The following is a 24,680-nucleotide window of genomic DNA, read 5'->3' as shown; positions in this document are numbered from 1 at the left end:
AGCGCGGAAGTGTGGAGCAACTTCAAGAACCGCTGGAGACCATGAGGCACAGGGCCATGACTGATTTGCATATGGCCATGTCTGATCTGGGGTGGCTTGGTGAGCAAAATAACGATGGATTAAACCCAGATCTGTGACTGGGGTGAATGTTTTGCCATTGTGCAACATTCCATCCATCATCCTGTGTGTTTTGCTGTTCACCCTATGTTGAAGGGTATGCCCAGATGTTGATTCCGTGCTCACTTCGCCACTGGAGTCAAGCTATCCTGGCTGAAGACGGCTGATAGCCAGAAACCGGTCCTAGGATGCTTGATTTTGGTCCAGGGAAGACATGGCTTGGCAGTTCGGGCTGGACTGTTCCCATGAGGCACAGGGCCAAGACTGATTTGCATATGGCCATGCCTGAACTGGGGTGGCTTTGTGAGCAAAATAACAATGGATTAAACCCAGATCTGTGACTGGGGGTGAATGTTTTGCCATTGTGCAACATTCCGTCCATCATCTTGTGTGTTTTGCTGTTCCCCCTATGTGGGAAGGGTATGCCCAGACGTGGGTCTCGTGCTCACTACGCCACTGGAGTCAAGCTATCCTGGCTGAAGAAGGCTGATAGCCAGAAATCGGTCCTAGGATGCTACATTCCGATACAGGGAAGACATGGCTTGGAAGTTCGGGCTGGACTGTTCCCATGAGGCACAGGGCCAAGACTGATTTGCATATGGTCATGTCTGAACAGGGGTGGCTTGGTGAGCAAAATAAAGATGGATTAAACCCAGATCTGTGACTGGGGGTGAATGTTTTGCCATTGTGCAACATTCCGTCCATCATCTTGTGTGTTTTGCTGCTCACCCTATGTGGGACGGGTATGCCCAGACGTGGGTCCCGTGCTCACTACCCCTCTGGAGTCAAGCTATCCTGGCTGAAGATGGCTGATAGCCAGAAACCGGTCCTATGATGCTTGATTCCGGTCCAGAGAAGACATTTCTTGGCAGTTCGGGCTGGACTGTTCCCATGAGGCACAGGGCCAAGACTGATTTGCATATGGCCATGTCTGAACTGGGGTGGCTTGGTGAGCAAAATAAAGGTGGATTAAACCCAGATCTGTGACTGGGGGTAAATGTTTTGCCATTGTGCAACATTCCGTCCATCATCTTGTGTGTTTTGCTGTTCACCCTATGTGGGAAGGGTATGCCCAGACGTGGGTCCCGTGCTCACTACGCCACTGGAGTCAAGCTATTCTGGCTGAAGACGGCTGATAGCCAGAAACTGGTCTTAGGATGCTTGATTCCAGTCCAGAGAAGACGTGGCTTGGCAGTTCGGGCTGGACTGTTCCCATGAGGCACAGGGCCAAGACTGATTTGCATATGGCCATGTCTGAACTGGGGTGGCTTGGTGAGAAAAATAAAGATGGATTAAACCCAGATCTGTGAGTGGGGGTGAATGTTTTGCCGTTGTGCAACATTCCGTCCATCATATTGTGTGTTTTGCTGTTCACCCTATGTGGGAAGGGTATGCCCAGACATGGGTCCCGTGCTCACTACACCACTGGAGTCAAGCTATCCTGGCTGAAGACGGCTGATAGCCAGAAACCGATCCTAGGATGCTTGATTCAGGTCAAGGGAAGACATGGCTTGGCAGTTCGGGCTGGACTGTTCCCATGAGGCACAGGGCCAAGACTGATTTGCATATGACCATGTCTGAACTGGGGTGGTTGGTGAGTAAAATAACGATGGGTTAAACCCAGATCTGTGACTGGTGGTGAATGTTTTGCCATTGTGCAACATTCCGTCCATCATCTTGTGTGTTTTTCTTTACTATGCGAGTCATTACATTGCGTGCCTTCACAATGCGGTTGTTACAACAGCGTTGTTACCACGCAATGTCATTACTACGGGTCATTACATCAACTTGCAGCAGATGGCACTGTAACATTAGGAATGTATAATTTATTATTCCAACTCCAGCCTACGCAACAGTGGTGAAGGTGTTGGAATAGTATACTATACTATTCCTTATGTTAGAGCGCCATCTACTCCAAGTCATTGTAATGACTTGCGTAGTAATGGCATTGTGTGGTAACAACGCAGTTGTTGTAATGACTGCTTTGTGAAGGTATTGCGGTGTAATGTCCACGATGTAAAGGTTGTTTCCCCTACGAACACACCTTTTACATATATTTGTCTTGTTGTACCCATTATCTGCTGTGCATACTCCCTCACATGTCACCAGAGCCGTTCACTACTTCATGAGCACTTTTAGATCCAACGCCGATAAGGGCATACATCAGGATCTTGGTGCTCCTGGACCTGTCGGCAGCGTTCGACACGGTGGATCATACCATCTTATTACACCGTGTCGAACAAGCCGGCCTCTGCGGTTCGGCGCTAGGTTGGGTTAAGTCCTTCCTGATGGACCGTTCCCAGGCAGTCAAGCTTGAGAATTTTACGGCGCCCAAACTCTCAACTACCTGCAGCGTCCTGCAGGGTTCATCATTGTCCCCCCTCCTATTTAATCTGTATCTTAAACCGCTGCTGCACTCCTTGAAAAACAGGAAGGTCACAATTTACAATTACGCGGATGACCTGCAGTTGGTATTCCCGCTAAACTCAATGGATTCGGTCGAGGAATTCCAGATTACTATGCGGCACATTCAAGGGTGGATGGATCAGAACCATCTAAAACTTAACCCTGGAAAGACGGAGCTGGTACTCCCAGGCAATAGCGCAACCTGCTGGGGACCTCTTTTTTGGCCGTCCTCAATGGGATCGCCCCCGTCTCCTTCTCTATCGGTGAAGAGTCTCGGGGTCACCCTTAGCGCCGACCTCTCACTGAAAAGTCAGGTGGGAACGGTGATTTCTTCCAGCTTCTTCCAGTTACGAAAGATCAAGAAAATTGCTCATCTGCTCACACACTCTGCCCTTATCCAGGTGGTAATTGCCTTGGTTCTCTCCCGTTTAGATTTTTCGAATTCTATCTATTTAGGCCTTCCCCTGGCCCTCTCTAAACGCCTACAGATCGTACAAAATCAGGCGGCCAGATTAATATTTAAATGCAATAGTAAGAGTTCGGCGAAACCATTGCTAGCCACTCTTCATTGGCTTCCCCTTGCCCACCGGGTTACCTTCAAGGTGGGCTGCCTGACCTTTAAAGCTCTTCATGGTAAAAGTCCCAGGTTCATTTATCATCTGATAAACAAATACGAACCGACCCGCAATCTCCGCTCTGCCCACCTGTCTCTTCTTACCCTGCCTCTTTACAAAAAGAAACGACTAGGCGGATGCCGATTCGCTTATTTGGCACCTAAGATCTGGAACTCTTTCCCCCTGTCACTCCGGAGCTGCACTAATTTGGCAGAATTCAGGGGTGCACTGAAGACATAGTTATTCAAGCAAGCGCACGGTTAGGGTACTGTTTACCATCTTTCTCACCTGTAGCGCCATGAAACCCCTGGGTGCCCGTGCGCTTGATAAATTTTGAATAACATAACATAACATAACATAACTTGTGCACAGTATACCACAGGTTACATTTCATTCAATGTAACACAGTGCTGTGTTTTTCTTTAAATATATGACTAAATATATACAAAAGTCTTTCAATTGCTACATATCTCTGGAATTGTTGTCTCCTTGCTCTCCCTTCCATGCTCACAGCAATCAATTGTTCTCCCTTAGAAGATGCCTTACAAATATTACCCTCGGAGACACTATTGAATATTACACACCACTACCCTGGTATCTACCAGGTTTATGGCTACCTCCTGTAGTTTGTTACTGTATACTATTAAATGTATGTCACAACCCATAGGACCCTAAGGAGTCAAAAAAGTACACTCTGCTATAGATACAGGTGTAAGTCCCCTAAAAAAGGACTGCTATACAAACTCAGACTGATTAACTGAAAACACTTGATCAGCAGAGTATACCTGAAATAGTAACCTAGGGGAATCTCATAGTTGTAGCAACAGCAAATTACACAAGTAGGGGGGGTTATCCAGAATCCAGTAGTGGGCTGGGACCTGCAACAAAGATATGATTTGTCATATGACATCAAAAACAATACACTGGAGCCCATTCCATCACAGGCTGTAGAAAATAATGACGTGGTTCATTTAAAGGACAATTACAACCCTGCAATAATTTAAGTCATTTCACTAGCTATTCCCAGACCAGAGATAGACCTGATTTGATCGAAAGAAAGCACACCTCATACACAGATGCAAGTGACCATATGAGTCTAAATCAACTTGTAAGATCAGAGGAAAATGGTGTCATGGGATGCCCAATACTTCAGAGACACCCTGGAGTGGGATGGTAAAATCCAGAGTAGACAATTTCCTTTGCACACAGCCAAACAGCTGGCCTAATGGGGATATGCAATGGGCGACTCTAATGCTGCATCCAGAATATATCTCCTGTGGTTGTGAAGATATATTAAATAGAAGTAATATACTTAGATTTTTACCAGCACTTCCAGGAATAGACATGAACTAGTCTAAATACTTGGGGATTTATTTACAAGCTCTTTGCGCCACAGGTGCTTCACGTTGCGTGACGCACCGGAGGCACAACCTGCTGCGTGATATTTACAAGCATACGTAAAGCCGCCACTTTACGTGTTAGGGGTGTTACATGGATGTTGCTGTGGGTGATCCCACGCAACATCCATGTTCACAAACATGCTTCGCAATGCTACTCCACACGAGGGGTGGCGTAGCAAGTGCAACGAGAAGAATTCTTTTTATTTCTTCTCTTTTTTTCCTCTTTCAATGCATGCTGAATTCTACTGAACACATTGGAAGAGGAAATCACATCAATGTATTGTTTTTTTGCAGGAAGGGTCCCCTTCCTTCACAAAAGCAATCTCCCCACAATGCAGGCATCCTTGTACCATGGTGCAAGGGAGCCTGCGTCAGCGCATGGCAGCAGTTTGTAAGCCACTGCAGAGAAAGCCACAGAGTTGTGACATATTGTTGTAAATATGTTGTATCTCTGTGTTTCGAATCTAACACAGCGCGACGTAGCAAAATGACTTGCGGCATCGCAGTGCGTTAGTTCTTGTACATAGGGCTCTTGGATCATACTGCTTTCATACCTAGGAAAAAGGGTTATCAGAAGGAAGCAACGAAAGATTAGTTCTGTCACTTGGAAATAGCTAGGATAGTGGCAGGCTGTCAGAGGTGATAGCACAATGGAGGATTGCAATTAATAAATTCTCAAAACCAAAATACCCATGGATTATAGCTAAGAAGCACCACAGGAAGCCACATAGAGAGTCTTTCCTTTGAAGCTCAAAAGACCCAGAAGCTTCAAGCTTTGACACCGAGCTGATACTGATCAATAAGGGTCAGTTAAACTATGTAAAGTTCTACAGGTTAATACACAATAATATTAAAAGTGACAAGTCAATGTGGGCAAATCCGCAGTTTTTTTAAAAATAAATTATTATTATTCATGACAGGCTTATCCAATGTACACACTTGGTCACACATTAGCGACTAAAATAGGATCACTGGCGCAGTCTTTCAATGTCATAACAACAGTAGCAGGTTTTAAATTACAACAAGACTACCCCGAATCCTGTCTTTGACTATTCAGTGGGGGTTCACATATGCCTCCCCAATGCCCATTCCACTTGTCCCGAATCTGCGACCACTTGTTAGGACATCCTCTAGATTCGTACACTTTCCCCTCTGTTAACAAACACCAATCCATGTCTTTCCCCCACTCAGTAAATGTCGGAGTTTCCGGCGCTCCCCATGATTTAGCAATGTTTCGTTTAGCAATTATCATACCAAGTGTTACTCATATTCTTTCCTTACTGTTTAGATCAGTAGAGCCCCATATTTTTAAGAGACACAGCTTTATACGATAATCAATTGTATGGTCCATGACTTTCTCCATACATGTCGTCAACGCAGACCAATTTTTCTGTATATTCCTACATTCCCATTTTAAATGTATAACATTTAAAATGGGAACACATAGTATGCCTGCTCTGAAAAGGCAGGTAGAAAGTGACTTTGGGGGCCCCTAGCAGGGCCCCTTTCCCCCGGCCCACCACTATGGGGCCTGAGGCACCTATGGTGCCCCCCTAAACATCAAAACAATGGCAGCATCACTATGTTGCATTTCCAATCGCACAGCCAATCCAAAAATTATTACCAAAACGTCATGATTTTCAATCCTTGTTTATTCCATTTTTCCATAGTTTATCACTTTTGTCTCTACTATTCTTTTGTCTAAACATCCCTGCACCGTGTAGCCTAGACTGCATGGTGCCTGCCACACGGTGCAAGGACGTGTGCAACCATCCATTTTACAACTGTAGCCTTTTCCACCCGCCGCACAAGCTGCAATTGTAAACTGGATGTTTCTGACTGCTCATAGGGCAGTTGCATCCTAATACAGCAAGTGGAACAGTCGATATATGGTCGGGCGGCTCCATTCCTCTATCATGTCGCCGGACGCTTGTCCGACAGACATCATAATTAGGCCCTATATGTTGTAGATGCATAATCAGGGATATTTATGTCAAGAACTTTTGCCATAATATTTATAAAATGGTTGGTATTAGTGCTTGCTTCTTCAAGGTTTTGTAAAACCTATTTCAGTTATATTTGGGGAATGAGTATGCCAGCCACCTTTTACCACTGCATCACTCCTAGTTGTAGCCTTCCATAATAAGAAGTTGAATAATATTTTGTAAATTTCTAATGCATATTTTCTGTGTTTCTGCTCTCTTGACTGTAAGTGTAGCCCATGTAAGGTAATAACGGTTTGCTTTTTTGGGATGTCATGTAAGTGGCTCTGTCTACCATTATATCTGTGAAATTTAGAGTTAGATATTAATAACATTTTATAACAAATACATGGTTAACTAGCATTAATATTTAAACATTCATTAAATGTTTTTTACATGTACTCTAACATATTTTATGTGGTTTTATTTTGTAGAGATGATTTGTGAGGATTTTGTCTATTTTGGCGAGTTTTACAATGGGTACCTATTGTTTTCCCAGTTTAAAAAAAAATGTGTCTGCAACTTTTAAATGTTTGAAATACAGTTTTACTTAGTTTTGGAGTTCATTTAAAGTTATTTTTATTATTAATATTAATGGGGATACATTACGTTAATTTATTTTTGCTTCCATGTTAAAGTGTATTTGTAGGTTTATCACTACAGAGATAGTAATTCTGGATTTTAATATTTTTCCTTTTACCTTTGTTTCTTTATGGATTTTTATGGTGCGGAAATATACATAGGAAACATTGGATTAGTATTTGTGTTAAAGTTTCAATGTTTTCTCTTTACATTATTTAATTATTAGTTATTTAGTTTGTGCTACTTACTTTTTACGGTTGGATTCCTTACTTTGTATTTGGATTCTTCCTTTCTCCTCTTTTGAATCCAGCAGAGTATCCTTTTCTTCCAGTGTTGGTGTTGTTTCTAGAAATTAGTGCATGCTTTGTGCCCTTTTTATAGCTTTAATTTAATTAGGTAATGTTTGTATTTGTAACTTTGCTTTACGTTTAATGTGATTGGGTGATTTGTTTGAGTTTTAATTTTTATACAATATTTTGGAATTTTTTATTTGTGTTGTTGGTATTAGGGTATTAGAAATACTTAATACAGCGATCTCTTTGACTTGATATGTTTATGTTTTCTAGTTTAAGTATAGGGTGACAATATTTTTGTAATCTGTATTTATTTGCTAATGTTTGGGTAAATCGTTACTGTTGTGGTGGATATTCTGTCATACACCTGACATAAGACAGTTTGAGATATCTGCTTCATAAAAGAATTGCTTTAATGAGAATTTGTACTAATGCAGCTAATGCTTTTGTGTTGAGTGTAAACAATTTGCTTTGTTGATTTTCGTTTATATTTTGAAAATAAAAAATGCAGCACATGCAAATAAATAACAGCTGCTCATCTGGAAATACACAATTGCCAATTTAGTTATTTTTAGTGCACGCACGTAGCAAATTTATGATCTAGACGTGTTATGACACTGCAAAACAGTGCAGAGCTGTAAATGAATCTCCAGCTGTACTCTTTTATTTTCAGTTATTCCAGTTGTGAGCAAAACAGAATGTATTGCACATTAACAATGTTTAACTTTCAAGGTGCACCTTCTTATATGTCCCTCCTCCTGTCAGTTCTGGCTTCTTAATCCATATCACATTATTTCACAATATGGAACTTGTATTTTGCATTTTCCAATAGGAGTTTGAGTTTAAAGCCCAAACTGAACAGTAATACAGGCTAAAATGTCAATACTTAGAACTGCGCTGAAGGTCTTAAACATCGCACCAATAAATGGCTGTAATAGTAATCTAAGTCACTGACTTGATTAAATGGGAAAAGCCATCCTTCCTGGGGTCCACATGTTCTTGTTCAGTGCACCCGCCTGTGGCTCCCTGTGAGATGAGTTGTTTGCCATCTTGATTCTCTGACAATGTGTTTCTAGTTTCGAGAGTGCTGAAACTGCCTATATCTAGGTCTTCAGGGAAGGAGAAAGGGACAGAGTGTGGCATGCCTAGTCAAGTGTGAAGTACTGTCTGAGTGCAGTGAAAGTGCAGATCAGACAGGAGGAACAGAAACCTAACTATGTGCAAATCCGACTAACTGCACTGAGAATCAGATAAGCCAGTTGACGCCCTAGCTAAGCAGTTCGGTCACTTCTGGAATTTTACTCCCAGAAAAGACTATAATGACTTTTCTAAGCTGCCATAGGCCTCACAGCCTTGTTCAAAAATGGGCCATGTCAGCTGCTTCAGTGCATGGTGCTATCACGGCTCTAAGGCAAGATTTAATTCTGTGACTGGCACCAGCAGTCATCATCACCACTCATAACCTGGCCATAGAAACAGCGATATTAATTGAAATGGTGTACTTGAAGTAAAGAGCGACATAACACGGTCATCGATGAAGGAGGCATAGGACCTGCTCGCGAGGAGAAGGTAGATTTTTTGGTTACTATCCTATAGTTTGCAAGTGCTGTGGAGTCAATTCTCGAGGAACAGGGTAATTGAAAGACCAATATGTCGCATACATTAGCTGCCATGTATAATTTATGTGACCTTCATGAGGAGATAATAATAGATCAGTTGATAACTCGTACAAGAAATATGAAGGTACAAGAAACACTGTTGAGTTTGAAAGATCTGTCCCTTGAAAAAGCCATTGCAGTTGCCAAGTATATGGAGGATACTTGGTGTTATTTGAAAGAGTTAAAGAAAAAAGGAGGTGATGAAGCAAATGTAAAGGATATAAAAAGGAGGATAGGTACAAGAAGGTGGAAAAAAACAGTGAAGGAGAAAAAAGAGCATGTTACAGGTGTGGGAGCATAAGACATGTGGCATCTTTGAGCAATTGTCCTGTTTTGAAAGTTAAATGTTTGAAATATAATAGAATAGGGCATTTTTCAAGTGTGCGTATTCAAAGAAAATTTCAAGGTAAATATAATGTGAATTATGTACACAGTAACACAGGAAGGGTTGATATGATTCATCTGACAATGACATTGAGTGCTAATGTTGGATATTACTAAAAATGTTCATGATACAGAATTACTGCTGGAGGGAATGTGTGGAGGTAATCCGAATATGTTGGTTGATAAGCAATATAGTCCTCCTATATGTAGTTGATCAATCAATGGAGTTCAAGTACAGATGTGGGCTGATTCATGTTCACCATACATGCCACTTGATCAAGGCACCTGGGAGAGTGTAAGAAAAGAATAGTTATCTACAACAAGGTGCAGTTAGTGGGCTAGAGGGGAAACAAATTACCTGTTATTGATTGTTTCCAGAGCAAATTGTTTTAAAAAAAACTGAGAGTTCACCTGCTGCATTCATGTGGTATAAAAAGGGCGATGTCTACTAGGCTGCAGGGAACAAAGAGCTTTAAATATTGTATTAATTCTAACCATGTGGAACAAGTGCTATTGGTAGTCCATGGTAATGCTGAAATGTGGAAGAGTGAGTTTCCAAAGTTGTTTGGAAGTGATCTGAGGTGTTTAAAGACTTGTTGTCACAAAGTTGGGCTAAAGGAAGGTGCTGTTGCAGAAGTTCATAACGTAAGAAATGTGGCTGTGGTACTGAAGGATGCATTGAAAGCAGAATTGACAAGGTTATCGAGTAGGGGGTGATCAAACACATTGAACTACCGGAATGGTTAAGTCCGGTTGTGTTGGCCTGTAAACCAAATGGAAGCATTAGTATATGTGTGAATTTTTAAGAGTTAAATTATAGTGTATGGGTGGACCACCATCCTATTCCAAACTTCTATGAGTTGTGGGCCGGTGTTCAAGGGAGAAAAGTATATTCAACACTTGATCTATCAAGTGCATACCACCAGATAATGTTGCATCCAGAGTCTAGACACTTGACCTCATTTATAACACCAGAAAAGCATTTCAATCTGCATGTATGCCATTTGGGCTTGCGTCTGCTTCAGCAGTGTTTAAAACGGTCATGGAGAAATTATTGGGCGAGGTAGAAAATATATGATTCTTCCAAGATTACATATCAGTTTGGGCAAAGGACAAAGTGACGCATGATGGGCTGCTGAGAAAGGTGTGTGGAATTTTGGAAAAAGCTGGTTTCACAGTTTAAGTGAACATGGGAAGGAAAGAATAGTGGCATTTGTATCAAGAACATTCAAGGTGGCAGAAGTAAGTTATTCTATGATTGAAAATGAAGCGTTTGCCTCTTGGGGAGTCCAGAATTTCAGAAATTTTGTGTGGGAAGAATGTTCGCATTGCGGACTGATCACAAACCTTTGGGTTATGTGTTTACAAAGAAAGGTGCGAGCAGAGCATCCCCAAGAATTGCAAAGTGGATATATAGATTACAGGAATACACGTTTCCGGTGAAGTACGTTCCAGGAATTTCAAATGTAAATGCTGATTGTTTATCGAGATTACCAGTACAATCAGACAATGAAGAGGAAAAGGAATGATGGATGGTTGGCCATATTATGGAAACAAAGGTCAAAGCTGTATCTGATAGGGAATGGAAAGAGGTGATGGCAAGGGATACTGAAATGCAGGTTATTATGAAACGTTTACCCAAGGAGAGGTCTTAATTAGAAGGAGATATGAGGGAATTGATTAATTATAAAGATGTATGGTCTGAGTTGTCATGCCAGGAGGGTATTATAAGAAGTGGTGAAAGGTGTGTGGTGCCATTGGAGTTAGGAGAAAAATTGTTGGGGGCCCTGCATGAAGGTCATGGAGGTATGGCTGTGATGAAAAGAAAAGTAAAGGAGGATTTTTGGTGGCGGAGAGTAGATTGAGACATTGAGAGATATGTGAGAAACTGCATGAGCTGTGTGTATATTGACAAAATACATGTGATGAAGAAAACACCTGTGGTCGCTATTTCATTCCCATTCAACACATTGGCAAAAGGTGGCAATGAACATTAGTGGACCTTTGAGTTGGAAGAAAGTGGGTAAAAGTTTGCTATAATAATGGTGGATTATCTTCAAAATGGCCGGAAGTGAGTGTTGTGAATGATGTTAAATCATGTATGATAAAGGAGTTTTGTGAGAAAGTATGGAGAAGTGAAGGTTATCCTGAGCAGGGCGTGGTGGATAATGGGCCCCAGTTTGTATGGGAGGAGTATGAATTGAACTTAGCACAGTGTGTGGTAAAACATGTTAATATGGCAGTGGGACACCCTCGCGAAAACGGACTAGTTGAAAGGTTTAATAGGCTGTTGAATGAAAATATACAGTTATCATTGCAAAATGGGTTAGCATGGAGAGAGGAGTTAAACAATGTATTGTGGATCTATCGCACTACGTTACATTCTACAATGATGGAAGCACTGTTTGTGTTGCTTAAATGGAAGGACGCAACTCTCCAAAGCTGTGCCTGGTTGAGTGCGAAAAATGGGAAAGCAAAGAATAAGTGAGACGGTGCTGATGGAAAGGGTACGGTGTAAACAAAAGGAGTATGCTAAGTAGGTCAGAGAGAGTACCAGTGTTAGCAAATATAAGTGTGGAGAGTAGGAGCATACCATACTGTCTTGTAATGTTAGTAAGGGAATGTCTAAGTGGTTAAATTCCACGCAGATTTTGAAAGTGAAAAGATTCAGGGACATATTACCAACAACTAGCGATAATTATCGCTATGTTGGCTTAGCGGCAATAATTTTATCGCCGTGTTGCGGCGATTTTAATCGCTTAGGAGCCTTGCTATTATCAAGGTTTATCTCCTAAGCGATAAAAATCGTCCGAAATGCATGAATATCGCTGTAAAGTCAGCGATATTCATGCATTACCGAGCTAATGCTCTTAGTCATGTTATCCACCTCCCATTGGATAACATGGCTAAGAACTGCTCAGGGCAGGTGTTAGCTTTTGGAGATATTCGTGCTTAGCGCGAATATCTCCAAAAGTTGGTAATAGGAGATAGCGATGTTAGCGACTGTTTCCAGTCGCTAACATCTTGGCACGCCCACTTTGCATGTCATTAGTGATAAATATCTCTGACATGCAAAGCGGGCCTAAGATGGTCGCTATCTCCTACTAGCTGTCGCTAACTGGTGTTAGCGACAGCTAGGTAATAGGGAGATAATTTTATCTCCGCTTTCTTGGCTTTTAAAGCCAAAAAAGCGAAGATAAATCCCTTGATAATATGCCCCTCAGTGTGGTGTTGGAGAGTGGAAAAAAAGATGGAATCTGAGTGTAGTGAGGTTCAAGTGGAAAAATGGAAGGGGAACAACGAGAGTGAGAGTCAAGGGGAAGAAGATGTGAGGAAAATGGATGAGAGTTTTGGGAAGGAGGAAAAAAGAAGTGAGGGTGGCAATGAGAAAGAATGTGTGGTAGGAGTATAAAATTGCCTGGATATTTGAGTGATTATTCGTTTTAGTAAAATTGGAGCTGTCAGGTATTATGTTGAGAAAATGATCGTACATATTCTACTAAGTAGAAAAAAATGTTTTGGAAACAGAGATATGTGGTACGTTAACTATTGAGGTTATCCGTTGGATGTTTTGAAGTAGGCCATTTATTGTGACGTAGCAGCGTTATGTAAATAGGTGGTGGAAGGTAGAACTTTGTTTCCTGGTCAAGGCAGTACTGGCAGTTGCTAAACTGTTTTTGCCAGGGTTGGTAAACCTAAATGCATAGGAGATAATCAAAAAGAAAAGAAGAAATGTGTGAAACAGTCTTCTTTTCACATAGGACATTTGAGCCAACACAAGTGCTAAATTACCTGCAGTTCTCCATTGTATCACTGCAGAGACGTTTTAAGGCAATAGAAATGTGGCTATTATGGCACTCCTAGACTGTATACGATTTCTAAATAATCAGTTTACTAACGTTGTTTTTGTAGCCAGCCCAGGCTTCCCAGCCCTACCTGGGAGATAGTGAGGGTTAAGGAAAAATACTTATTAGAATCTAGTTAGATTCAGCAAGCGTTTAACATTTCAAAGTGCATAGGTCCAGCCCAACTACACAATCATTTGTATTTGCCTTTATGCAGTTTGTACCAATTACTATGGATAAAGATTGCTGATATCTGCTCCCTCTGTGACTGCATTGTTCTTTTGGAACTAATGCCCCACTGGTACAATTGCAGCACCCATCAGCACCATATGCATAGCAGGGACTGGACTGCATTAAACATGTTCACCCCATTTGTATAGGCCCAAAAGATGAGTAACTAGTCTACTGCACTACACACAGGAGGCTTTTAGTCTGTCTGCGTCTCTAGTGCTGGCCAGTCAGGAAGAAACTGTTTGTTGCAGGATTGGGCCTAGATGTAAGTTGGCCATGCAAGAGGGTTGTAAAAGTTCGCACCATAGTTACCGAAGTCATAAATGAGATCACAATGTTACCGAAGTCGTGAATGTGACCAAAATGTACAACAAATTCCAAGTTGTTCCGAGCAGAGGGCTGGAATTATGTTTGGTCTGGGGACCCCACGTCTTTAAGATGTCACCGTTTCTCTGTCATACCTAACCTGAAATTCCTTGAATGTGAAAAGCACAAACTTTTTTTTAGCATATATTTATGTTAGGATGGTTGAGAAAACACTTGCTTCAGTGAAGGAAATACGTCTCCTGTAACTATTAAATGTGTTAGTAAATACATCTTTGCTGACAGTTCCCGGGGCGCAACACCCACGTGCATTCATGCAAAAAAGAATAAGAAACAAAGTGCAGAATGGCTGCTAAGAAAGAGAAAGCTGATAGGTTACTCTCATGCCAGGTTCACTGAATATCCGTTGTTTGCAGGCGGGCCTGAGGGCAATGAGCAGATCGTTTTCGACACTAGCACACAAGCCTTCCATCGGTCCGGGGGGATCATAGGTGTGGGTAGAAGCAAGGGACACACTCAATGCAAGAACTTAAAATATGCGAAATGCAGCTGTTGTTCTGCTGATGGCGTGATTATTCAGGCCTGGATGGAAAGGCATTGTTAGACTGAACCAGCACAGCCCAGGGAAAGCTGTAGGCATGAAGCAGTAAACAGGACATCTAAAAATAACCTGGGTTCTTCTGGTTTAAATATGTGATTAGTACTGTTCCATTGTCGAGAGATCTGACTGAGGCTGGGAGAAAAGAGGATAATTCAGAATACAGCATTCAGGGACCAGGCAGGACTAGAGCAGAATCAAATGAGGGTGATGTAAAACAATTAACGGGCAGGAAATATGTATGACATTCTATAATATGCAGCAAGCAGGATCTCTTCATGGAGCATAATTATTAGAGCATTAATATAGTATAAATAATTAAGAATTATTAATAGAGTGTTGATCTGAATAGAAGGCCTCAATTACTATATTTCGATGTATGGCAGTGCAGCAAGCCTTGCTGCTGCGCTGCCATGTGTCAAAATAAAGGGGCAGGAATGCGCTATATCTACAAGATCCAGTGCATTCCTGTCCTTCTCCCTGGCACTGGCCTATAAACAGCAGCCGTGTGCCAACGCAGACACCCTTGTGTCATGTTGCAAAGGTGCCTGCGCAGGAATGATTGCTTTTGTGCAGGAAGAGACACCTTACTGCACAGAAATAATAATTTGTGGCATGTTCCTCTTTCAAATGCAGCCCGCATAGAAAGAAGAAAAATCGAAGAGAAATAAAAGTATTTCTCCTCGTTTGCCACTCCCATGGCCGGACTGGCTGTTGCGGGCACCGGGCATTTCCCCCGAGGGCCGCCAGCAAGGGGACTGGTTATTGACCCCAGGGGGCCGCTTTTGTTACTGGAGGTGATTTTTCAGCATAGCTGCAATGTCAGCCCCCTGTAGCAAAAGTAACTGCAGGGTTTTACACTCGCACCCCCCAGCCGTCCCCACGGACAGTTGGCTTTCGCTCTGTGATAACACTGTCGTAGCTCAGGCAGAAGAGCGGGTGGGGGCTATTTCCTGCACTCTATGTGCTTTGAGTGTGCATTGCATAATGTCATTACAACCTTTGGCCAATAAAAAACACTCCAGCTGCAGGGGCGTAGCTAGAGCTTGTGGCGCCCGGGGCTATCCCTCAGAGTGCCGCCCCTTGGGGGGGGGGGGGAGAGGTGCTGGGGAAGAAGGCCGGCGAGCACTTGAAAGGAGGGTGTAATTTCTGGTATCCATATGACTTTCCTTCATCTTTATTGAGTGATTTTAATGTTTGCCCATGAGAAAGTGTGACTCCTAGACGTTGAAATGTCACTCATAATTACAATGAAATTCTGAAAGTGCCACATATAGCAATATGAAACCTTGGCAGCTATGGATGGGCCATAGACTCAGCCACCCACCCCTCTGAACCTGCTGCTGCTCTGCTCTTACCTCACTCGATCCATGCAGGGTCTCTATGGCAGGCAGGGGTGGTTCGGTTCGAACTTTGATCCCCTAATAACTTCTGCTGTACTGAGTCTGCAGTGCAGCAGCCAGACTCTCAGTCCAGAGAGCCAGCAAAACGACGCCAAAAGCTGCAAGCACCAGGCCAGAATTGACTCCTCACGAGACCGTGGCGGTGACGCGCATAACACGTCACTGCTACGTTCTAGACATGAGGGCTGGCCAAAATGTCACTACAGGGCCGTCATAGCTGCCAAGGTTTCAGATTGCTATGTGTGACATTTTTTTTAAATTTCAGTGCAATTATGAGTGAAGTTGCAATAATTTATGAGTGACAATTTCTCGCAAGCAAAACCAAGTAATGAAGTCCATGGGAACGGATAAATATTACAAATTATACTCTTTTGAGCTGTGAGAAACTCTAGAAAGATCTTGAAACTGCTGCAGAGCACCTGAAATTAAAGTTTCCTATTGATCACCAAATGTCTGCTTTTTATACCTAGGTGTTCTTTGTATTCTGGGGTTTGTATCCCATGCATTATTATAGGAAAGGAGAAAACTATTAATTTCAGATTCCAAAGTATTTAGGATTAACAAATCAGGATTCACGGTGTTACAATTCGCATGAAACACACAACAGGAAGCAGCTACTGTTAGGTCACATTATAGTACTTGCTGTCATGTGACACAGAGAGCCAGCCACCCTTTGACACAGATGTAACCTGATAAGTAATGTAAACCCTTCTCCCCACCATAATAACAAAAAGATACAACCAGGTGTGGACTGACCCAAAAGCAGCAGCAGATGCTGCTCAGTGAGCACATTTACCCTCCTGCCAATAACAAGGATTACTGCCTTCACTACTGCTCTCTATGCTGCAGCAGATCACATGTAGTTCCTACTGTACCAGTCACTTACTTTCAGGGTTACCATCAGGCTCTGTTTTACTGGCATGACCAGTATTTTATTGTCCTGGCTGTTACAAAAATTCTGAGAAGCACTGAAAGTCATATTTTTCCCCTCATAAGCGCATATTTTAAACAGTAAAACCAAAAACAAGTTGCAGTGTTCTGGAGCTGCGAAGTTAATAACTGTCTCATCAATAAAGTAAAGACAGAAAGTAAAGCCCCTATATACACTTTAGAAAGACTTTTTTTTATAATTCGCTCATGCTTGAGCCTTAAATAGACATGGTCTGTGGTGCAGAGCAGAGTGCAGTAGCGCAATGCTGTCTTTTAATGACAACTCGGGCACCTGGTCACAGTGTGATCGGACAGGTGTGCCCCGGCACCGGGCGGCAGACAAGTAACAGACCCTGCTTTAGCCAGCCTTTGCCTACTGGGCCCCTCTAGGTACTTCCTGGCAATTAATCAGATGCAGAGCAAATGTGCACTGCAGGCCACTCTGTCCCACGTGGGACTCGGACAAAATAGGATGTGAGGCCCCAACAACATGGATGTTCTTCGTCAGCTGCTGAAGTAATTAAAATGAAATAGTCAACAGTCTGCTGACTATCAGACTCGACAGCTGAGCATCGAAGCCTCAGGCTGAGGCGCAGAACATACATAGGTCACAACCAAGGTGCACGCTATGTCAATCTTTATTTAAATAAGGACTCGACACTAAATCAGTCACCCCGAGAGCTGCGATCGTCCCGGTCAGCGCGCCGCTACCAGCCCAGCCCCACAGCCACAAAGAAAGTCTTCAGCTGTAAACGCAGGGCAGGCAGGCGAAGATAACCCAAATGATAAAAAATATAAATGAAACCACATTTTACAAGAGTGAGGATATCTCACTCTACTTACTTTGAGAGGTGAGCTTCAGAGGCTGCAAACTGGTACGGGCCCGGTCTCCTCGTGAACACAACGGGCATGAAAATTCAACAGCCGAGTGTGTTCTGGGATCTAGAAGTCACGGCACCGTTCCTGTGCTTGAGGCTAGTAGGTCAAGTTTGCTGCTGCTAGTGCCGGCCGCTTTTGCAAAAATCGGGCAAGACCGCGGCTCCTGTCTTCTGTTCAGTGTGAGTCTCCCGCTGTTTACCCTGTTGAAGCACCCTGTGCCCCCCCCCGGGCCCCGGCCAGGATGTATATGCTGATTGTTAGGCTCAGCTCAGCTGTGGGACCCAGGGGGCGGCGGAGGGTTGTTCTCCTAATCACTGCTCTCCGCTCACATTTCGAAAAAATATGAATACTGCGTGGTCTCGTTTTTGGGCTGCAGTCAGAGTGGCAAAATGTGCGCTGGCGGGACTTTCGCACGCAGGAAGCAGTGCAGAGAATGTAACATTTTAGGACTAGAGCAGATATTTAACTGTTGAGCTGCTGCTGCTCGAGTCGCAAGTGAAGTCTTCTGCGGCCGGGGCACACAAAGGTGGCGCCGGAGCGTGCTAGCACCTGGTGTAGGCGCGGCTGTCTTTATAATTTATTTGGGGGCACTGTGCTCGTTCCCAAATAAATTATAAAGGAGGCCGCAATAGGCGGCCGCCTCAAAAAGAGTGCCGCCTGGGGCGGACCGCCCCCCTCGCCCCCCCCTAGCTACGCGGGTGTCCAGCTGTAATAGGGCCCTGTCTTCACCTGTTAGTGCAGGACGGGCTGTGCTTTATGCAGGCATTGAGGGAGGGAGGGATGGTCTCGGCTGCAGCTCCAGCCTAGTACAGTGCCCCTCTATTACTAGTGAGCAAGAGGTACTGAGGTGGTGGTATTGGTATTGGTGGTGGTGGTATTGGCATTGGTAATATTGGTGGTGGTGGTATTGGTGGTGCCAACATTGGTGATATTGGTGGAGGTGGCATTGGTGGACTGGTGGTGGTGGTTGGTGGCGGTATTGGTGGTGATGGTAGTGGTATTGGTGGTGGTATTGGTGGCAGTGGTACTGGAATTGTGGGTGGTGTTATTGGTATTGGTGGTGGTGGTATTGGTGGTGGTATTAGAATTGGTGGTGGTGGTGTTGGTGGTGAAGATTTTGGTGGTGGTGGTATTGGTGGTGGTATTGGTATTGGTGGTGGTATTGGTGATCGTATTGGTGGTATGGGTGGTGTTGGTATTGGTGGTGGTGGTATTGGTGGTGGTGGTGGTATTGGTGTTGATGGTGATATTGGTCATGGTGATACCAAAGGGGATGATGGACGGAGCGTTGGAGCAAACCAAACACTCACCCCCAGTCAACTGATCTGAGTTTAATCCATCATCATTCTTTAGCTCGCTCCACCACCCCAGTCCAGACATGGCCATATGCAAATCAGTCTGACCCTGTGCCTCATGGGAACAGTCCAGCCCGAACTGCCATGCCATGTCTTCCCTGGACCGGAAACAAGCATCCTGGGACCGATTTCTGGCTAATCAACCATCATCAGCCAGGCTAGCTTGAATCCAGTGGCAAAGTGAGCAAGGGACCCACGTCTGGGCATACCCCGCCAACTTAGGACGAACAAAGAGATACCAAAGGGAATGATGGACGGAGCGATGGAGCAAATTAAACACTCACCCCCAGTCAACTGATCTGCGTTTAATCCATCATCATTCTTTTGCTCACTCCACCACTCCATTTCAGACATGGCCATATGCAATTCAGTCTTACCCTGTGGCTCATGGGAACAGTCCAGCCCGAACTGCCAAGCCATGTCTTCCCTGGACCGGAAACAAGCCTCCTGGGACCGGTTTCTGGCTAATCAGCCATCATCAGCTAGGCTAGCTTGAATCCAGTGGCAAAGTGAGCAAGGGACCCACGTCTGGATATTCATTTATTTATTTATTTCACTTCTAAAGCGCGCTATCACCTAAGAAAGGCATCCTGGTAATGGCAGACTCATATCGGAAGGGGGCCGAACTGATGGTGAGCTAAGGATTCAGGAAAAGCCATGTTTTTAAACTCCTCATAAATAAAAGGAGGTCAGGGGTGTGTCTCAGCTCAGCCGGAAGGGTATTCCACAATTTCGCTGTGGCCACACCGAACGATCTTCCTCCTGATTTGGATTTCTTGAACCTAGGTATTGTCACCAACCTAGGATCGTAGGTTACGGGCCAGCGCATGCCACATGAACTTCCTTTGTAAACCAACGGGGCCCAACCCATAGAGGGCTTTAAGAACCAAACAGAGAGACTTGAATTGAACCCTCTGTCTCACGGGAAGCATGTTCAGCTGTGCCTCATGGAAATAGTCCAGCCTGAACTGCCAATCCATGTCTTCCCTGGACCGGAAACAAGCATCCTGGGACTGGTTTCTGGCTAATCAGCTGTCATCAGCCAGGCTAGCTTGAATCCAGTGGCAAAGTGAGCAAGGGACCCACGTCTGGGCATACCCTTCCAACTTAGGGCGAACAAAGTGATACCAAAGGGGATGATGGACGGAGCGTTGGAGCAAATCAGACACTTACCCCCAGTCAACAGATCTGGGTGCAATCCATCATCATTCTTTAGCTCACTCCACCACCCCAGTTCAGATATGCCATATGCAAATCAATCTGAACCTGTGGTCATTGGAACAGTCCAGCCCCAACAGCCAAGCCATGTCTTCCCTGGACCAGAAACAAGCATCCTGAGACCTGTTTCTGGCTAATCAGCCGTCATCAGCCAGGCTACCTTGAATCCAGTGGCAAAGTGAGGAAGGGACCCATGTCTGGGCATACCCTGCCAACTTAGGGCAAAAAAGGCAATACCAAAGGGGATAATGGTCATGGTGGCATTGTTGGTGTTGGTATTGGTATTGGTGGTGGTGGTATTGGTAGAGGAACTGTTGGTGCTGGTAATGGTGGTGGTAATATTGGTGGTGGTGGTGGTATTGGTGGTGGTATTGGTGGTGGAATTAGTGATGGTATTGAGGTTGGCGGTATTGGTAGTAGTGGTATTGGTGGTGGTACTGGTATTGGTCGTGGTATTTGGTGGTATTGGTGGTGGTATTGGTGGTATTGGAAGTTGTAGTGGTATTTGTGGTGGTGGTAGTATTGGTGGTATTGTTGGTGGTATTGGTGGTGGTATTAGCGGTGGTATTGATATTGGTTTTGGAGGTATTGATGGTGGTATTCATATTGGTGGTGGTACTGGTACATATTGGTGGTGGTATTTGGGGGTATTGGTGTTGCTAATATTGGTGGTGGTGGTTTTGGTGGTGGTGGTATTTATGGTGGTATTGGTGGTAGTGATGGTGGTATTGGTGCTGGTGGTGGTATTGATTGTGGTGGTATTTGTGGTGATGGCATTGGTTATGCTGGTGGTATTGGTGGGGGTGGTATTGGTGTTTGTGGTATTGGTGGTGGTGGTATTGGTGGCGGTGGGGGTATTCATTGTGGTATTGATGATGGTGATGGTATTGGTGGTGGTGGTATTGTTGGTAGTATTAGTAGTGGTGGAATTGGTGATGGTATTGGTGGTGGTGGTGGTATTGGTGGTTTTAGTGATGCTATTGGCGGTGTTGGTATTGGTGGTGGTAGTGGTATTGGTGGTGGTATTGGTATTGATGGTGGGATTGGTATTGGTGGTGGTGGTATTGTTGGTGATAGGATTGGTATTGGTGGTGTTATTGGTGATGGTGGTAATGGGGGTAATGATATTGGTGGTAGTGTTGGTGGTGGCATTGGTGGTGGTGATATTGGTGGTGATATTGTTATTCGTGGTATTGGTGGTAATACTTGTTGTGGTATTGGTGGTGGTAGTATGAGTAGTAGTGGTGGTGGTATTGGTGGTGGTGTTATTGGTGGTGGTGGTGGTAGTGTTAGTGGTAGTATTGGTGATATTGGTGGAGCTGGTATTGGTGGTGATATTGGTGGTGGTATTGGTGGTGGTGATGGTACTGGCATTGGTGGTGGTATTGAACTTGGTAGTGGTGATAGTGGTATTGGTGGTGGTGTATTGGTGGTGGTGGTATTTGTAGTGGTGATATTGGTGGTGGTGGTATTGTTATTGGTGGTATTGGTGGTGGTGGTTTTGTTGGTGGTATTGGTATTGGTGGTGGTAGTATTGGTTGTAGTGGTGGTGGTGGTGGTATTGGTGGTGGTGGTGGTGGTAGTATTTGTGGTGGTGGCATTGGTGGTATTGGTGGTGGTTGTGGTATTGGCAGTGGTGGGGGTATTTGTGTTGGTGGTGGTATTTGTGGTCATGGTATTGGTGGTGCTGGTGGTATTGGTGGTAGTATTGGTGGTGGTGGTATTGTATTGGTGGTTTTGGTGGTGAATGAATTGGTATTTGTACTATAGGTAGTGGTGGTATGGTGGTGGTGATGGTATTAATGGTGGTGGTGATGATATTGATGTTGGTGGTCTTGGTGGTTTTGGTGGTGGTGGTATTGGTGGTGGTGATATTGGTGTGGATGGTGGTGGTGGTATTGGTTGTGGTATTGACAGTGGTATTGGTATTGTGGGTGTTGCTATTGGTGGTGGTGGTTTGGTATTGATGGTCTTGGTATTGTTGGTAGTATTGGTGGTGGTGGTAGTGGTGATGGTATTGTTGGTGATATTGGTTGTGGTGGTGGTATTTATATTGGTGGTATTGGTGGCGGTACTGGTGGTGGTGATGTTATTGGTGGTGGTGGTATTGTTGGTGGTATTGGTAGTGGTGGTAGTGGTATTGGTGGTGGTGGTATTGCTATTGGCGGAGGTATTGGTGGTGGTTGCTGGGTTTGGATTGGTGGTCATGGTATTAGTGGTATGGTGGTGGTGGTTTTGGTGGTGGTATTATTGGGGTGGTGGTAGTATTTGTGGTGGTAGTATAGGTGATATTGGTAGAGTTGGTATTGGTCGTGATATTGGTGGTGGAATTGGTGGTTGTGATGGTACTGGCATTGGTGGTGGTATTGAAATTGGTGATGGTGATAGTGGTATTGGTGGTGGTGTATTGGTCGTGGTGGTATTTTGTATGTGGTGATATTGGTGGTGGTGGTGGTATTGTTATTGGTGGTATTGGTGGTTTTGTTGGTAGTATTGATTCTGGTAGTGGTAGTATTGGTGAAAGTGTTAATGGTGGTGGTGGTATTGGTGGTGGTGCTAGTATTGGTGGTGGTATTTGTGGTGGTGGCATTGGTGGTATTGGAGGTGGTTGTGGTATTGGTGGTGGTGGTATTTGTGGTGGTGGTGGTATTTGTGCTGGTGGTATTGGTGCTGGTGGTATAGGTATTGGTGGTGGTATTGGTATTGGTGGTGAATGAATTGTTATTCGTTCCATTGGTAGTGGTGGTATTGGTGGTGGTATAGGTGGTGGTGATATTGATGTTGGTGGTCTTGGAAGTGGTATTGGTGGTTTTGGCGGTAGTGGTATTGGTGGTGGTGATATTGGTGGTGGTGGTGGTATTGGTTGTGGTATTGGTATTGTGTGTGTTGGTATTGGTGGTGGTGGATTAGGTATTGATGGTCTTGGTATTGTTGGTGGTATTGGTGGTGGTGGAAGTGGTGATGGTGGTGGTATTGGTGGTGATATTGGTGGAGGTGGTATTTATATTGGTGGTATTGGTGGTGGTACTGGTGGTGGTGACACTATTAGTGGTGGTGGTATTGTTAGTGTTGGTAGTGGTATTGGTGGTGGTGGTATTGCTATTGGCGGAGGTATTGGTGGTTAGTGGGTTGGATTGGTGGTCATGGTATAAGTGGTATGGTGGTGGTGGTGGTGGTGTTGGTGGTGGTGGTATTGGTGTTTGTATCAGTGGTGTTATTGTTGGTGGTGGTGGTATTGTTGGTGGTGGTATTGGTAGTGGTATTAGAGGTGGTGGTATTGGTGGTGGGGCGGTGGTATTGGTGGTGGTGGTGGTAGTATTGGTGGTAAAGGTATTAGTGGTGGTATTGTTGGTGGTGTTATTTGTGGTGGTAGTGGTATTTGTGTGATGGTATTGGTGGTGGTGGTATTGGTGTTGGTGGTGCCATTGGTGGTGGTGGTGGTATTGGTATTGGTGGTGGTATTGTTGGTGGTGATATTGGAATTAGTGGTGATGGTGGTATTATTGGTGGTAGTGGTTTTAGAGGTAGTATTGGTGGTTTTCGTGGTGGTGGTGGTATTGGTCGTGGTAGTATTGGTTGTGGTATTGAAGGTGGTATTGTTATTGGTAGTGGTGGTATTGGTGGTGTTGCTATTAAGGGTGGTATTGTTGATGGTGGTTGTGGTGGTGTTGGTATTGGTGGTGGTGGTAATGGTGGTGGTGGTATTGACAGTGTTGGTGGTATTGGTTGTGGTATTGGTGGAGGTGATGGCAGTGGAGGTGGTGGTACTGGTGGTGGTGGTATTGGTGGTGGTATTGGTATTGATGGTGGTATTGGTATTTGTGGTTCTGGTATTGGTTGTGGTAGTGGAATTGGTGTTGCTGGTATTGGTGGTGGTGGTGGTATTGGTTCGGATCGATAAACGGATTCAGTTTAAAGCTCTTTGCTTATCGTTCAAGATCTTAAAGTTTAATAGCCCAACGCTCCTGTGCGGTTTGCTGAGCACGTATGTCCCATATCGACAGCTGCGCTCTAGCAGACAGCACATGGCGAATGTCCCACGGTTTACACGATCCCGGGCCGGAGGGTCATTCTTTTGGTATTTAGCAGCCAAGCTGTGGAACTCCCTGCCGCTACACATCCGGGCCATGGAGGACCTGCGTATGTTTCGGAAATCTATCAAAACCCTCCTGTTCTCCTCAGAATAGGACTTGGACTAGTTTCCCTGTGCTGTAATTTTTCTGGTTCTCTCTGTTCAGGTCTGACAGCGCCGGGATGCCCCTTTGCTGGGGTAGCTGTGTGCTCTAGAAATCTTTTAACATTGGTGGTGGTGGTATTGGTGGTGGTATTGGTGTTGGTATTTGTGGTGGTGGTATTGGTGGGGCTGGTGGTATTGGTGCTGGTGGTGTTAGTGGTATTGGTGCTGGTGGTATTGGTGTTGGTGGTGGTATTGGTATTGGTGGTATTGGTATTGGTGGTGGT

This window comes from Lissotriton helveticus, chromosome 11, assembly GCF_964261635.1.
Source record: "Lissotriton helveticus chromosome 11, aLisHel1.1, whole genome shotgun sequence".
NCBI lineage: Eukaryota > Metazoa > Chordata > Amphibia > Caudata > Salamandridae > Lissotriton > Lissotriton helveticus.
This window is presented reverse-complemented; position numbering follows the sequence as displayed.